Source organism: Ammodytes marinus (assembly GCF_949987685.1).
Source record: "Ammodytes marinus genome assembly, chromosome: 6".
NCBI lineage: Eukaryota > Metazoa > Chordata > Actinopteri > Uranoscopiformes > Ammodytidae > Ammodytes > Ammodytes marinus.
Window position 1 is genome coordinate 25,863,396 of NC_137235.1, and position 15,425 is coordinate 25,878,820.

At 40.5% G+C, this 15,425-nt stretch overlaps 1 long non-coding RNA gene across 1 annotated transcript; it reads left to right on the top strand.

Annotated features, from left to right (window-relative positions):
- The first annotated feature begins 153 nt into the window (after window positions 1-153).
- LOC307251359 lies at window positions 154-11,526 on the top strand. Its single transcript, XR_013844904.1, has 5 exons — window positions 154-553; window positions 5,185-5,363; window positions 5,474-5,543; window positions 5,693-8,070; window positions 8,782-11,526. It is a non-coding gene; the product is annotated as an uncharacterized lncRNA (long non-coding RNA).
- Window positions 11,527-15,425: the final 3,899 nt, after the last annotated feature.

Here is a 15,425-nt window from a genome sequence, read left to right on the forward strand (position 1 = left end):
CTTCCATGTGTAGGCTAACCCATAGTCAGACATCCAACTTAAAACCAACTTCACCGTGGTTCAAATAGGCCTACAATCAAATACCCTTCTTGTCCTGTGCGTCACACAAAGCGATTTCCGGTGCCTTCTTCGATTCTGGGAAGGAAGGAACCATTTTGAACTGGCTCATAATGCCGCGTTATAATTTTTTTTTCATATGTCCGTGGTTATTGATCACGATACAGTAAATGTAAGCTACTGTACAAAGTGGATTAATAACGGAGCTACGACGAAAAAGCCAAAATGTCCGCGGACGATTTTCAGACGAAATACTCCTCCGTCATGGAGGGTATGCTCAAGAGTGCCGTCGCAGAGACCACGAAACTTTTCCAAACTATGGTCGACGAGTTGAAGACAGAAATATCCAACATCAAGAAGGAGAACGAAGACCTCAAAACACGATGTAGTCAGTTTGAGAACGCGAGCAGCCAAGAGGCCGTCTCCAGCAGAGAAAGTGAGCCCCATCTAGGCCGAAGCCATGGCGCGGAGCAACGTGACACAGCCGTTCAGTGCGGTAAATTGAGATGCCTGTAATCCTCAATATACTTTTTAATAGTTGTATGCGCAAGCTTTGTGATGTTTTAGACAAAACTATTTGTGTGGTCTTTTTGTTCGGGACACATACAGCCGTAAGTGTCTATCGATGTGTCCGTAGCTTAGCATAGCTGAGTCTGCTAAAGCTAAAGCTCAGGATTCAATACAGGAGGGAAACCATACCACGCTTTGCGAACCAGACTGTTTACAAACAATATTTGTGTACTGCTTAATTTGATTGTACGTCTAAGCTTCACTACTAATGTAATTCAGATCTGAGTTAAGTTGGAGTGAAGCCAAATTAGAAGTTTATAATAAAAATATATTGAGCCTATTCAAATGTTAAATCTCTGTTCTGACATACTAGCTGGTTGGAAAATAAATTGTGTAGGCAGTGATTCCCTGCAGGAATTGTATTACAAATGGTATACTTGGTATGATAAAACGGTTGTGTTTTAGGCTTAATTTCTTAATTGTAAAAATGAAGTTGACAGCTGGACAGCAGCCAGTTACATTTTTACAAATAAAACACTTCAGATGTTGCTTAACTTAAGTGACAGAGGAAGAAGCGTTCTGTTGCCGATCAAGTTGATTGTTTTTATTATTATTATTTTGAACACATATTAGAGAAATACAGACACTCATTGAGAAATAAAGGCAATTATGTATGTCCTAATGGAAAATGTTGCTGATGGTAGCTTGGAAATCTAGACCCATTTCAAGAACGATATAGGGTCTGGCCACGATCAATAGACCATCCCAACCTCAAGGGGCGGCACTTAAAGGTGAAGTAAGCGGTTTATTTGTGTTAATATAAGTGGAAAAATCGCTCTTTATTCACACAGTGATCACTAGGCTGTCCCCGACTCGGAATTTTCTCAGTCGAATCGGATCTGCCTGTTCAAACCAGAGATTCGACTTTTCGTGATACTATTTGTCAATCAGAAAAGTGCATTGGAGTGAGATATTTGACCAACCGTCAACCCGAAAACAGACTTTAAGACCACCGAAAACAGAGCTTAAAATAAACAACCTCCAGGTTGGATATATTAAAAAAATCAGTTTACGAGTGAACCGGGGAGTTGGAGCGCAGCTGAAGCGCGAGCGTGCCCGAGCGTGCCCGAGCCGGTGAGAGACAAACAACACAGAGCCGGTGACGGCTGCAGAGAATGGTGATTCGCGCGAGTAAAAAAGACGAGATGCTTGCGGTCTACAGGGGCTTAATTGTTTCCAAGGCGACCTATCTTTATTACAGCACATAGCAGAGCAGAATCAATAGGCATATATGGTGCGCAACTTGCACAGCGCAAACGTATACATCTGCTTTGGTTTTCTCTTTTGGCCTTTCCTCTTTAGTTTTCACCACTCTTCTTCTATGGCGTTTGACGTGACACAGTACCGCCACCTATTGCCCTGGCATGATAACGTCAGTGTTTTGCTCTTATTTTCTCTTTTTTTATAATGTACACTGCCTGAAAAAAATAAATGGTTTGACTTGAAGAATCTGCGTCGACTGCGGTGGTTCCCGACTGATGATTCGAATCATCGACTTTCAGGGGGCAGCCCTAGTGATCACTTACATAATGTGCACGTTTCATAAAGCCGATCTCTCAGTCAGCTGCTTTGCATGTAATCAGCAAATGAACTTATTGTAGTATCCCGAAATGTTTATCCAATCAGAAGACAGAACGCTACAAACCGAAACTCGTCTCACTCATATATACTATACACTCCATGGTCTCACTGCCGGTGCACGCCAGAGCAACAGATGGGTGAATGTGTATGCGCCTAGAAAAGGGCGGAGCAGGTAAAAATCCTTCCCAATGTCTCTTTTGATGGTTTTTATCATGTTTTATCACACTTATGGATCTGAGATCAGTGTTTCCCCTACCATTATACAGGCCCCCGCCAGGCCAACAGCTGCCCGAAAAAAATAAATACATATATTAATATGCGCGTGTGCATTCGGAGCGCACATGTCAAACAGGAAAACTGACGAGAAAGAACCTTCCTTTATAGGTCCATGGCATACACTGGAGATATTTAGGACTCAGTAACAGGGAGTTGAACAGGAAAAAGTGCTGAGCAAAACTTAGAAAGTTGAAGTCGCTACGTCACCGTGGCAACCAATCTGTATCGCAGCAAGTTATCTTGAAAAGAGCAGGCTATTGTAGCCCTACAAGCTTTATTTCTTGGTATTTTCAATGCTACTTTATTTTTATGTTTTAAATTGAGAACTAGGCTACATGAAATATAATGGTCGGAATATGAAATTTGGCTTATTTTGCACACATTTTGATTGATAGGCTAATCATGATGTGTAGCCTAGGTTAATTCATTTATTTTAAATTAATATTTGATAAATTAAAGAAAATGTTTCATGATCCAGATTATTCCAGAAATTAATACTAGACAGAACATACCTGTCTATATTAGGTCTTAGTGTTTATTGTATTTCATTTTCATATCCATGTGTGTCTCCAAATTATTACAGAAAATTGTTTTAGGCAGGACATATATGACAGCTGAAAATCAGATTTAGCTTCTCAAAGTGCACCAGATTGATGCATTTAACTTAAAAAAGTTAAATGTTTTCTTCCGCATGGGCATGCCCCAAGACCTTACTAGAAGGTCCATTCTCCCCCAGCAGTCTCAAAAAATCCTGAGGGGAAACACAAAATGTATAAACGTACCGAATGTGAAGGCATAACCCTATGCCCTAATTTGTAGCGGGCTGTCAAAAGAGGCTCATCCATAATACGGTTAGTTTTCTACTAGAAATGTTGTATGCACGCCGCGCGCATACTCTTTATCAGCTTTTACCACCGGGCCTAAAAAAAATTCTAGGGGAAACACTGGAGATGATGCTAGATAACTTGCTGCTTGAAGACCGCAGTGCATTAATGTGGTGACGTAGGGACAAGCGAGGGGACTGCTAACTGCAGTAACTGACAGGAAGTTAGCTAAAAGAACCATTCCGCTTACAGCACCTTTAACTTCTGCATGCAAATTGGATAGCGCTACAACCAATCAGAGTAATGAACAAGGTGATGTTTTAAGCCCTGTTTGTTTAGCGAACAGCGGGGTTAACTGGTAAATTAAACTTTTGCTGTGGTCGGTCGGCAAAACTGAACATTCCTCTTTCTTGCTAATGAAAGATTTGAGTGCCGTCTTCCAAATCGTTAAGTGTAGAGGCCAAAGCCGTCTCAAACTCGAACAACATATCCACAGCCATCTCTGTTGTTTACTATCACGGCTTCGACAGCGAATGCACAGCACTATCGTCATCCAGTTACGGCCGCCCCAGAGCACCATACATAGGGCCCTGGCCCATCTATATTAGATAGAACCAATTGAAATGTAGCTCAGAATTTTCTGACATATTTATTGAGCTTCAATGGAGAGTGTCCAGACCAACATGCGTAGCCAATTTAATTTGCCAGTGGCAGGTCTGGATTTCCAGGCTAAGTCACTTGAGGGGGGAAAAAGGCTACTCACGTCTTGACTGGAGTCTTTTAGACGGTGAGCATAGCCGTGTTTCCACCAAGCCCTCTGCGATTTTTACCAGCATCCAATAAGGAAGTGACACACATTGTAGTACCTTCCGGTGGCCACTGGGGGTGGTACCAAGACTGAGCAATTTGCAATGTTTTTGTTTTCACAGTTTTATTAAACCCATTTACAGCCTGGTCCAAAAAAACATTCTAGTCCGTTACTGTTTAGTTCATATCTCCATGACAACACTGAGGGGGGTGAATTTTTTTGTTTTTATTCTTTTTGGGGGTTAAAATGTATTGGCGCGACCTCTTGAGTGACAGCTCTCCGCCCGTTGTCCCTCACTTTGCCTCGGAGGTATACGTCAGCTCAATGGGTGTATCTCCCTCCCTCCGAGCAGAGCGCACGACTGAAACAAGGATTCGCTGCATTTGAAAGCCTGCATGTCACAGCGTGCGGCACATTGATAGTTTAATCACAATTATTTAGTTTTCATGATTGAGGGAAGCCATAATAGTAATTGAAATTCAAGTTATCGCCCAGCCCTACAAGAAGGATGACTTAAATTGGTCTCAAATTGTATAGGTTTTAAATTGTTAAATTTATTTTCAATCTTTATAATTTTGGTGCTGGTGATTTTCCTTTGGCGCTGGTTAAATCCTCTTTGGCGGTCACCGAAAATTTCTCTATGCAGGAAAAACCCTGATTTTAGCAGAGACTCAATCGTCGGGTGTAAAAAAAAAATGGCCATCTGACATTGAAAAATAAAAGGCGAGACTACTGAGTGAAGTGTTGAATTGCTGCAAATGCGCGCTGTGCATATATTATGCATACTATCTCACTTTATTTGAAGATATTGTCAATGTATGTATTTTTTTTGGCACATGCATATTTTTAAAGTGATGCTCCTGGCATTCCCTGTTTGAAGGCTGTACTTGGAGATCAGGCAACTTAGTTTGCAAAATACCTGGGCAGTATTCACAAAGATCAAGACCAAACAGCATCTGGCGATATGGCAGTCAAATTTCAGCCCTCTTTTTTTTTTTTTTTTTTTTTTTTGCAGATTCGATCTAAAAAATCACTGGTTGTCTTGTTTTTTTGTGTTTCTGTCAACAGAGCCTGTTCCTTTCCGCACGATGCTGGTGGAGCAATATCAGACATTAAGGGACTCATCATTGCAAAACCCAGAGCCACAATGCGAACATGAAGACATATCCTACACTTTGCAGGAGCACAACTATGTGACCAATGCAAAGGACAATCCTCAAAAGGCTTATATACTTGTAAAACAGGAGGTGCGTGAGTATCTTAGCAGCAAACAAATGTTTTTTTCCCATTTATGTCTTGACATTGAAAGTTTTGTAACTCCTCTGTGGGACGCTTATGATTTTATTATTTTTTTCAGCAATCTGTCTTGACGGACGAGGAAGTTGAGCCCACTGTGGTCTATGGGCAAGTCTTGAATGATAAAGCAGGTGAGGAATTAAAACCAACTTTAATTTTCCATTGAATCCTTTAATTATTTATAAAATGTAACAAAGTCTTCAAGAGGTTTAAAACTCCCCATTCTCACCTTTTTTTATTTCTCCTCATGTTTCCTCTGTCCGACTACCACCATTACTAGGTTCATCTTTGGCATTCGCTTGTGAGATTGTAAATGAAGACCCTTTAATTAATCCGGAACTTTCAACTGAGGGGATACCCTTGCCCCAAAGACATGAAGAGAACACAGTGGCCCTGGAACTACCCTGTTTGGGAATGGATAGCAAGGAAGAACAATTTGCACAGCCCACAGCAATAAAAAACAGAGAAGCACTTGATGAATTACAAAATGATGTACCAAAAGGTGAGGCCATTTCCCAACCTGACTTGTCAGTACGACGTAGAAGAGGACGGCCAGCAAAGAAAGTAAAGCATTTGCAACAGCCAGTGAAAGAAATAATCAAGTCACCATCCAATCTTAAAAATTCCCCTACGAAAAAAGTGGAAGAGGTTGAGGTCTTATCCCCCGCTGGTACAGTGAACACTGTTGTAGATCGTATTAAGTATCCTCTGTCTGTTACAGTAGAATCTTTGAGAAGCAGATCTTCTAAAAAGGAAAAAACATCAAAATCTCTACAGTTGTCCAAGAAAATCCAGTTGTCAAAAGAAGGGACGACTAAAACTCCATCCACTTCAGTTTCCTTTGAAACTGAAACACTAAAAACTCCAACATCTGAGTCGGTTCAGCCAAGAAAACGCCACACCTCTGTAACTCTTCAGGATGCAATGCTGTTGGTTGAAGCCATGAATCAGTCAACGGAAAAAAATACATTGTCCTCTCCACAAAGAATGGAAGCAGCGCACCAAACCCAGTGGGCTTCCTGTGTGGGTACCTTGGAAACTGTGGACCCAGTCACAGCAGAGCCCCATACACCACTGCTTCCTGTTAAAATTCCTGAAGCGTCAGGCAATGTACCTGTATCAGAGCTGTCCACAACAGAACAATTGACAAAACAGGAACTTAGTGCCGCTACTAAACCTAGCGATGTCCCACCAAGCAGTGGATCTCTGGCCCACATTAAGGCCGTCATTCCAAAAGATCATCATACAGTCACCAACACATCTTCAAAGCCCTCCTCAACTACTGCAACTCAAACAAGTGTGCATTCATTTAAACAACACTACCCCAATCCTCTTATACCATCTGTAGCACCCAGTAAACAGGGTAATACAGTACATCATAATGTAAGTGTGTCAGCATCAGTTTCCTCATTAATTCCTCATAAAACTACTGCAATATCTCCGACCCAACTTCCATCTGTTTTGTCAACCGTTGTTGCTGCACATAAAAATGGTGACCTTCCAGCCATACCTTCAACAGCTACAGGCTTAAATCTCGGAATACCTTTCCTTTCATCAACTTTTCAGAAAACCATACAAGTCCGGCCAATGAAAACGATCCCTGTTGTAAGTTCACAATGGACCACCAACTCAAATGATCCACAGCCAGGTAAACTACAACTCCCTAAAGTAACAATTATAATTCCAAGACGGGTATCAGCTGTGGCATTAAGGAAACATCAGGCACCAGCCATTGTTCTGACAACAAAGCAGGAGGCGGCCTCTCCTGTTAAGGTGTCATCATCACAATTAATTTCTTCTTCAAAGGAATTAAGCACTTCTAGGGATGAACAGACCACTTTAGCTGAGGTAGTCCCAATGTCGTCTCAAACATGGGATAATGCAGCTGACAACTTAAGACCAGTCAATCAAACTCCCTCTGTTTCTGAAACAAAAAATGAACCCATAGAAACCTGTTCCACTTTACCTGTTTCAGTTGGGCTAGTTCCAAGCCCCATGATCCAAGCAGTACCACTCACTGCTGTGGTCAGATTAACCAGGCTCCCATTTCAAATTTCCCCTAAAGAATCAGTCTCAGTCTCAGCAGTGCCAACATATAAACCTTCTGAATCTCAATCAATTTTGAAAGCTGGTACAACACAAGAGAATCCATCAACGTTGGTTGTGTCTACACAGCCATTAGAGATGCTCGGGATAACCACTGATATTAGTTCCAATTCAAAAGAAACTTCTGTTGCTGTATCTGTAAATACCTTGATATCAGAAGGTTCAAACGGAAATCAAGAAAAAGCATCAGTATCCTCTGAAAACGTTTTGGCAAAGTTACCTGACAGCGGGTACGTGCATCCATCTAAACCATCAAATATGTCGGCACTGGTTTTTGAGAATTCGACTTTAGCCTTCAACACCACTAACCCTCCAACTGTATCTGCTATGGCTAGTGACCCTACTTCTAATGTGGATGAGGAAATTGTCAGCCTTTCTGTGCAAGATGTTGCAATCCCCAATGACCCACCTATAGAAGAGAAAAAAACTGCTTCTGTCATACATCTTACCTCCATCACATCCAAGGCTACTTTGGAACCTCTCTCACAGATGTCTAAAACACAGTTTCTTGCACAGCTGGCAGTGACACCTGTAGTGCAAGACCGTAATAAGGTAATTTAATCGTAAATACTCCTCGGTTTGTCCAGCAATATGATTGCCAATTAGGAAATTAAGAAATAAATAGGTCTTATATTGGGGAGGTGATGGATTATAGTCCAAAGGCAGTAGTAAACGGATGGCTTTTTGGCTAGTAGTAGGAATGCACACCCCAGTGTCTGAAATGCGTAAAATCTGTAGATTATAAAGATATAGTTTGTTTTTGTAATTCACATTGATATATAATGAAGTGCAAATAAATGTTGTGTTTTATCTTTTTTATTTATAAAGATTGTGTCAGCAATTTCTGTGAATTTGGAGTTTAGGGTTAGGGAGTCAGCGATTCTGGAGAACACTTGTCAACATTTATTTTTGTCATAATCAGGATATATCTCCTCTCGATCCGCTACCTGTCCTTACTGTGTGCACTCTGATATAAATTCTGGCTTTAATACACAGCCTGGGCTCTGTAAAATGGTATGTAAACAAATGGGCCTACCTTAGATAGCAACATACCCGTTTACAGAATCTAGTAATAACACTGGATTTTTTTTTTTCATTGCACACAGTATGGACAGGTAGCAGATCGTGAGGAGATATTCAAGCAGAGAACAAGCATTCTCCAGAATGTCTGACTCCCCCTTTAACTGAAAACCCTGTGGAGTATTGTAATTTTTATGCATGTTTTTTGATATATACATTTTTCTCCTTTCATTTTTGTTATAGGTCTACTCTAATGACTCTGTAGGCGCCAAAGCTTCTTGTGCAGAGACCAGTACCAGTGACAAGAAAAGGTTACAAAAAGGTACCCTTGTGACCAAACTCCGTAGTCACGTCAAAACCCACTTACAAGTTGGAAGAACTGAAAGAAATCGAGAAGCACTCGAAGAAATAGAGCCCCCCCCTGTAAGCCCTAAGAAACCTAGATCAGAGGAAAACAGCCCAAATGAAGAAAACACAACTGGTGTTAGCCCAAAAACCCAAGGTGAAGCTAAAGCTGTTACATGTCCGAGACAGACAGGTAATCAACCCACTCTGATTAGTCCAAGGAGATCTGGACTATGTAAAAATGGTGTTACATCCAGTAGGACTTTTAACCCAACATCAGCCAGTATTAGGAGGTCAAATGGTACTTCTGAATCCACTCCTCTGAATCTCAGGAGTTCTCGTTCAGACAGTGGTGGTGGAGGTACCAAAATAAAAAAATCCACTTCTGTTCGTACTATGAGGTCCAGCTCGAGTAAAGAAAGTGTTAGGCCTAACGAGACTAAAATTACTTCTGTGAGTCCTAGGAGATCTGGCTTGAGTAAGGAGAGTGTTGTTCCTCAAAAGACCAAGAACACTACTGTGCACGCTCAGAGGATCAGTGCTAGAGGTAGTGCTAGTCCAAAAATTACAAAAACTGGTACTAGCCCTAACAATACCAAAACTATTACCGTGAGAACCAAGAGGACTGCTAGTCCTAAAAAGATTAAACGTACTTCTGATAGGATATCTGGTTTAGGTAAAAATGGACCCAGCCCTAAAATGTCTACCAATGAATTGACTTCTGGCAGCCATAGGTGTTCCTTATCAAAGTTTTCCAGTCCTAAGAGTTGTAGTATAACATCAGATGGTGCAAGTACTAAGAACTCCAAGAGGTCTTCCTTAGTTGTTAGGGGGCCTAAATTGGATAAAGATGGTGTCAGTCCACGAAAGACTCGGGAATCCACTCCTGCCAAGAAACCCAAATTATGTCAGGATGGTACCAGTCGTCTTAAAAATAATTCAAGGGTAGCAAATGCTACGAAGCTAGCTATTGCAGCAAAAGCCCAAATTACAGCTAAACTCAGAAATGCTAAGCAAACTAAATTGCAGAATGGAGCTAAAACAAGCCAGTTACCAGGGACCAGTACTAGCTCTCCGGCTGCAAAAAGATGTATAGCTAAGGCTGTATGGACTCCTCCTAAAGTTACAGTCAATAAAGTATCTCCCGCACGAGGAAAGGGTTCCTCCCCATTCCCTGCAAAGAAAGAGAGAAAATCCCCAAGATCTCAGAAACCTACGGTAGTCTTTCCCCCCAGTGTTTCCCTCTACCCTATACCTGTCAGAGCACCACCTATAGTGTCACCATTACAGCCTTTGTCAGTTATTGGCTGGCGTCTGCTCAAGAACCAGTGTGGGGAGTGTGGTCGCGTCTTCAGCGGCAGTGCTGCCCTTAAAAGACATGTTAGTCTTCACAAAGTTCGCAGACCATTCTCGTGCACGCTTTGCGGGAAGCACTTCCCGGACTCCAAGTGTCTTAAACGGCATGGGCGGGTGCACCGCAATGGTAGGATCCATGTCTGCCAGCAGTGTGGGAAGGGCTTTGTCTACACTTTTGGCCTCACCAAACATATTCAGACGGTGCATCTCAAGAAAAAACCTTTTATCTGCAAGTTTTGTAACAAGGGATTCTTCACAAAACGAGACATGGAAAACCACATTCGGATTCACACTGGGGAGAAACCATTTCATTGCAACCTCTGTGAAAGGAAATTCACGAGGAGGGTAGAACTAAATGTGCATTTACGGTGGCATAATGGGGAGAAGAGACACTGGTGCCCATACTGTGGAAAAGGATTCTTAGACTACAATAACCTGAAAAGGCACAAGTATATCCACACAGGGGAGAAACCAGAATCCTGCCCACATTGCCCGAAAAACTTTACACAGTCAGGCCACCTGAAAAAGCATGTAAGGAATGTACATAAAATCCAATGAGAGATGGACATCAAAGAAGCCTTTTTATAATGTATTTTTATGAGAGCTGTAGAGCCTTGCAAGAATACTGGGAGCAGAAAGGTTCAGTTTCTTTCTTTGATGCAATGTAATAGCAAAGCCAATGTTAATTGAGAATTGCAGTGATTTAACATGTTATGTACATAAAAAGTTGATTGATTTTCATTATATTTTAAATGTGTAGTATGATATTTTAAGAAGACACTTCTTTTTGCAGAGATTTGGATGTTTACAGTATTGGTCCTGGAGCAAGGAATAACAAATAGCTTAGAGTTAACATAGTAAGATGCAGCCCCCTAAAACATTGTTTCAATGTTAAAAATGTCAATACAAGTCACTCCATCAACCATCCGGTTGCACTATTTCATTAAAAACCTGAAAACAGTTTAGACAACTTTTTTGATTCAAAATCCCCTTCTGTTCTTACCCCTATTTGCAATTATCTAAATAAATGTCAAATGTATTTTTTTTTTCCTGTTATTTAGTTTACAAGGAGAAAGGTCTTATCTCTTTCTGTGACTCCTATTTTGTTAAGACATTTGGAAGTTTTGAAAAGCTTGTCACCAAGTTTGGCCAGTAAAAGCATGGCCCCAAAATCTCTATACTTCCAATTGCAAAACTCCTTTTACATATTTCCCTTTCCCATTTAGTTTGTTGGAACAATTCAATATACAATACAATGTCCAACTTCTCTGTAATATATCTGTACTGTCTCGACTATGTTTTTAAGTCTATTTAATAAACATTTTTAAAAAAACAATGTATTTAACTGTAGGCTACAGATTTAACAACTGAGAAACAACATGATTCTGTGTTTCAGAGGTGTTGGAAGGCATATTTCTCTGGTTTGACCAGAGCCAGGTTGGCTGTTTTCCCCTCCTACCAGCTTTTAGGCTATACTTGTCTTCAGGCCTCTGCTTCATATTTGATGCACAGCTTTGAGAGCGGTAAATCAAAAAGAAACAAGTGAGATTGCCAATAGGCCCTATATGTCACACTAATCTAAGCAAGTTACTTTATGATGGTGTTGGTTATTAAAATGCAATTTGTCTTTTCATGCTACACTAAAACTTCCACCACTAACTCCTTATTTTTGAAATATATTGTAGCCTATATGCCTAAGTCTTGGTGAAGTCAGCAATTCTTGAGAATGCTTGTTATTAATATAACTTTGTTAAAATCAGCGAATATCTCCTCAAGATCTGCTACCTGTCCATCTGTGTGCACTGAAACAGAAAATATGGTGTTAAAACACAGCCAAGGCTCTGTAAACTGTCATGTTGCTAACTACCGTGGGTCTCCTGTGTTTACAGAGGCTACCCTTTGTTGACATACCAGTTTACAGAGCCTAGGCTGTGTATTAATACTGGATATTTTTAGCGCACACAGTACAGACGGGTAGTGGATGGTGAGGATATATTCACTGATTTTGACAAGCGTTCTCCAGAATCGCTTAATCCACCTTTAAATGGACCTTGAGTTGCATCAATAAAGCTGGTTATTGTAGGACAGTCTCTTTTCAACGTTACAACCACTTGTTGTAATGAGGGTTTAAGCACTGCTGAATAAACATAATGTATATAGGGGAGACCCCTATACCCCTTGTTTCTAGAAAATCATAGAAGAAATTTGAAATGTGACCACATATTTTAGATTGACTCATCCTGCAAAGAAGGGAGACACATGGAATGAGATTTAAGCACATTAAAGCTATAAAAAAAACTTTTTTGACCTTTCAAAGTAAAATTTCGATCAAGGTTTTTTTATTATTGTGGCTTAACAATTATAGACATGCTTGAAAACATTTGACACATGTTTTAGTGCTTAAGTATGCTTTACTTTGAGTCTATACAGTTAGAACGATGTTAGCCCTAAAGTGCTGCATCATGCTAGTTTTTCCAAAATGCTGGGGTTGTGCCAAAGGGCCAGGGGTGAGTTTTAAGTAAATAAGTAAAATGTATTTATAAAAGCACATTTATAACAGTTCACACTGACCAAAGTGTTGTACATAGTGCATTCAGGTCTCTCTTGTAAATGAGACCCTGGGTCTCAATGAGATTTTACCTGTATAAATAAAGGTTAATAAAAAATAAAATTCATAGTTTTAAAAAATTAAGGTAAAAGAACAAAATCAAAAATCTGTGTAGATCTGACCAGTCAGAGCAGACTAGGATTTTTGCGAAGGGGGGTAGATGTCAAAACCAACCTTTTGAGATAGAGAGCAGAGAAGGCTGGAAAAGGCGATGAAGAAATGGGCAATGGTAGAAAACTAATGGGTTTTTTGAACAATAAACCATGAAAACCTCTTCTAGTAGACCTTGGAAATACACCTTTAAAACCGAGATTTGGCATAATATGTCCCCTTTAAGATGGCCAGGATGGTGACTTTGTCATTGTGAGCTTTGCAGGTAAAACCACATAGACCTGCTAGGCCTTGATTAGGAAAATTTACCTTTTTCCGAAAGCTATATTTCTTAAACAGTTTATTTCAGATCCAAAGTTATTGTTGCCAGGGATGCACCACATCCTGAAATATACATACATATTTTAGTTGGAGACATTACTGTCAAGGCCTCACTTTAAAGCTCACATATTATGCACTTTGCTGTCAATTTTATATGGTCTAAGTAGTCCCTAATACTTATTTTTTTAGATGTTTTCTGAAAAACCCGTTCAGATCATTTATTGTAGCAAGCCTCTATACCATGATTGTCCTCTGGTCTCAGGATGACCTATATTTGTGCGATCTGGCTGGCCCCTCCCACCTCTCTGCCGGGCTTTCTTTATATGTCCATGGGGCTCTCCCACCGTCTCTGCCGTGCTCTCGCGATACTAGAGAGACACTGTGTGACTGCGAACACAGTGTTTACCCGGCCGGAGCTAAGCAATACTTTGAACAGTTTGACATGACCTGACATAATTAAAACCAGTGAAAACAGTAGCTTCAAAGTTTGATTTCTACAGGAATATCTTCCCATCCTTTGTCATGTTAAAAAAGAGTCATTTTCAGACTGCTGTGGGGAATATAAACAGCGTGTTATGAGCAAAACTTGGTGCTACAATCGAAGCTACATGGGCGCTAACGCTAAAAATAAGACTCAGACGATAAAATAAACTAAAAATACCACTAAAATCAGTGAAAAAAATATCTTAAAAGTTGACTTCCACACTATTAAGTTGCAATCCTTTGTCCTGTTAAAAACGAGGCATTTCCAGACTGGTGTGGGTAATAGAATTATGTTTTTATGAGCAAAAGCTGAATGCTTGTCTCGAAGCTAGCTCGGAAGCTACCGGCTAAAAATACCACACAAATCAGTGAAAAAAATATCTTCAAATTTGACTTCCACACTATTAAGTTCCAATCCTTTGTCCTGTTAAAAACGAGGCATTTCCAGACTGGTGTGGGTAATAGAATTATGTTTTTATGAGCAAAAGCTGATTGCTTGTCTCGAAGCTAGCACGGAAGCTACCGGCTAAAAATACCACACAAATCAGTGATTAAAAATATCTTCAAAGTTGACTTCCACACTATTAAGTTCCAATCATTTGTCCTGTTAAAAACGAGGCATTTCCAGACTGGTGTGGGTAATAGAATTATGTTTGTATGAGCAAAAGCTGAATGCTTGTCCCAAAGCTAAATAGCTATACACCAGTCACGCAAAAATACCAATAAAAACATTTCTTTCAGTTTCACTGTTTGAAAAAACCCACAAGTAGCTTCCTATCCGTTGTGTTATTAAAAACGAGGCATAGACTGCTGTGGTTAAGATAAATTAGTGGAGTATGAGCAAAAGCATTCTGTGTTGGTGTATGTAACATTCAGGCTGTAGGCTACTATGGGCATCTTGTCGCTTAGCGGGGAAAGCAACATGGCTGTCGCTCGGAAAATTTCCTAGAGGATCTCGGGGCCGTGGACCAATAAGAAATGGGGGGGTGGGGTTATCATAGACTAGTGGACGGTGGACGTTTCTGGGGGGGAAGCATGGACATATAAAGAAAATATGGGGATGTGGCTGTGCCGACTATTACGTAATAGTCGGCGAGAATTCTGACTGGAGTATATTGGGGGGGAGGGGTGGGGGTTTCAGAAAGGGGGAGAGTGAGAAAACGAGAGGTTGTTATTTTTTTTAATATTTTGGCAGTCTCTAGGCACACCGTGGACCCATGGATATGTTGGAACACATTTAAAAAGTGCATTTAGCATATGTGACCTTTAAAGGCACTTTGAGTAAAAAGTGGCAGAACTCACCCCACTCTCCCCTATACACTCACCGGCCACTTAAATACAGCAATTCAATTTCTTGTTAACACATATAACTTATCAGCCAATCACATGGCAGCAACTTAATGCATTTAGGCATGTAGGCATGGACAGGACAACTTATTGAAGTTAAAACTGAGCAACAAAATGGTGACGAAAGGGGGTTTAAGTTTCTTTGAACATGTCAATGTTGATGGTGCCAGACGGGCTGGTCAGAGTTTTTCAGAAACTTCTACTGGGAGTTTCACTCACAACCATCTCTAGGGTTTACAGAGAATGGTCCAAAAAATAAATATCCAGTGAGCGGCATTTGTGTGGAAGAAAATGCCTTGTTGATGTCAGAGGTCAG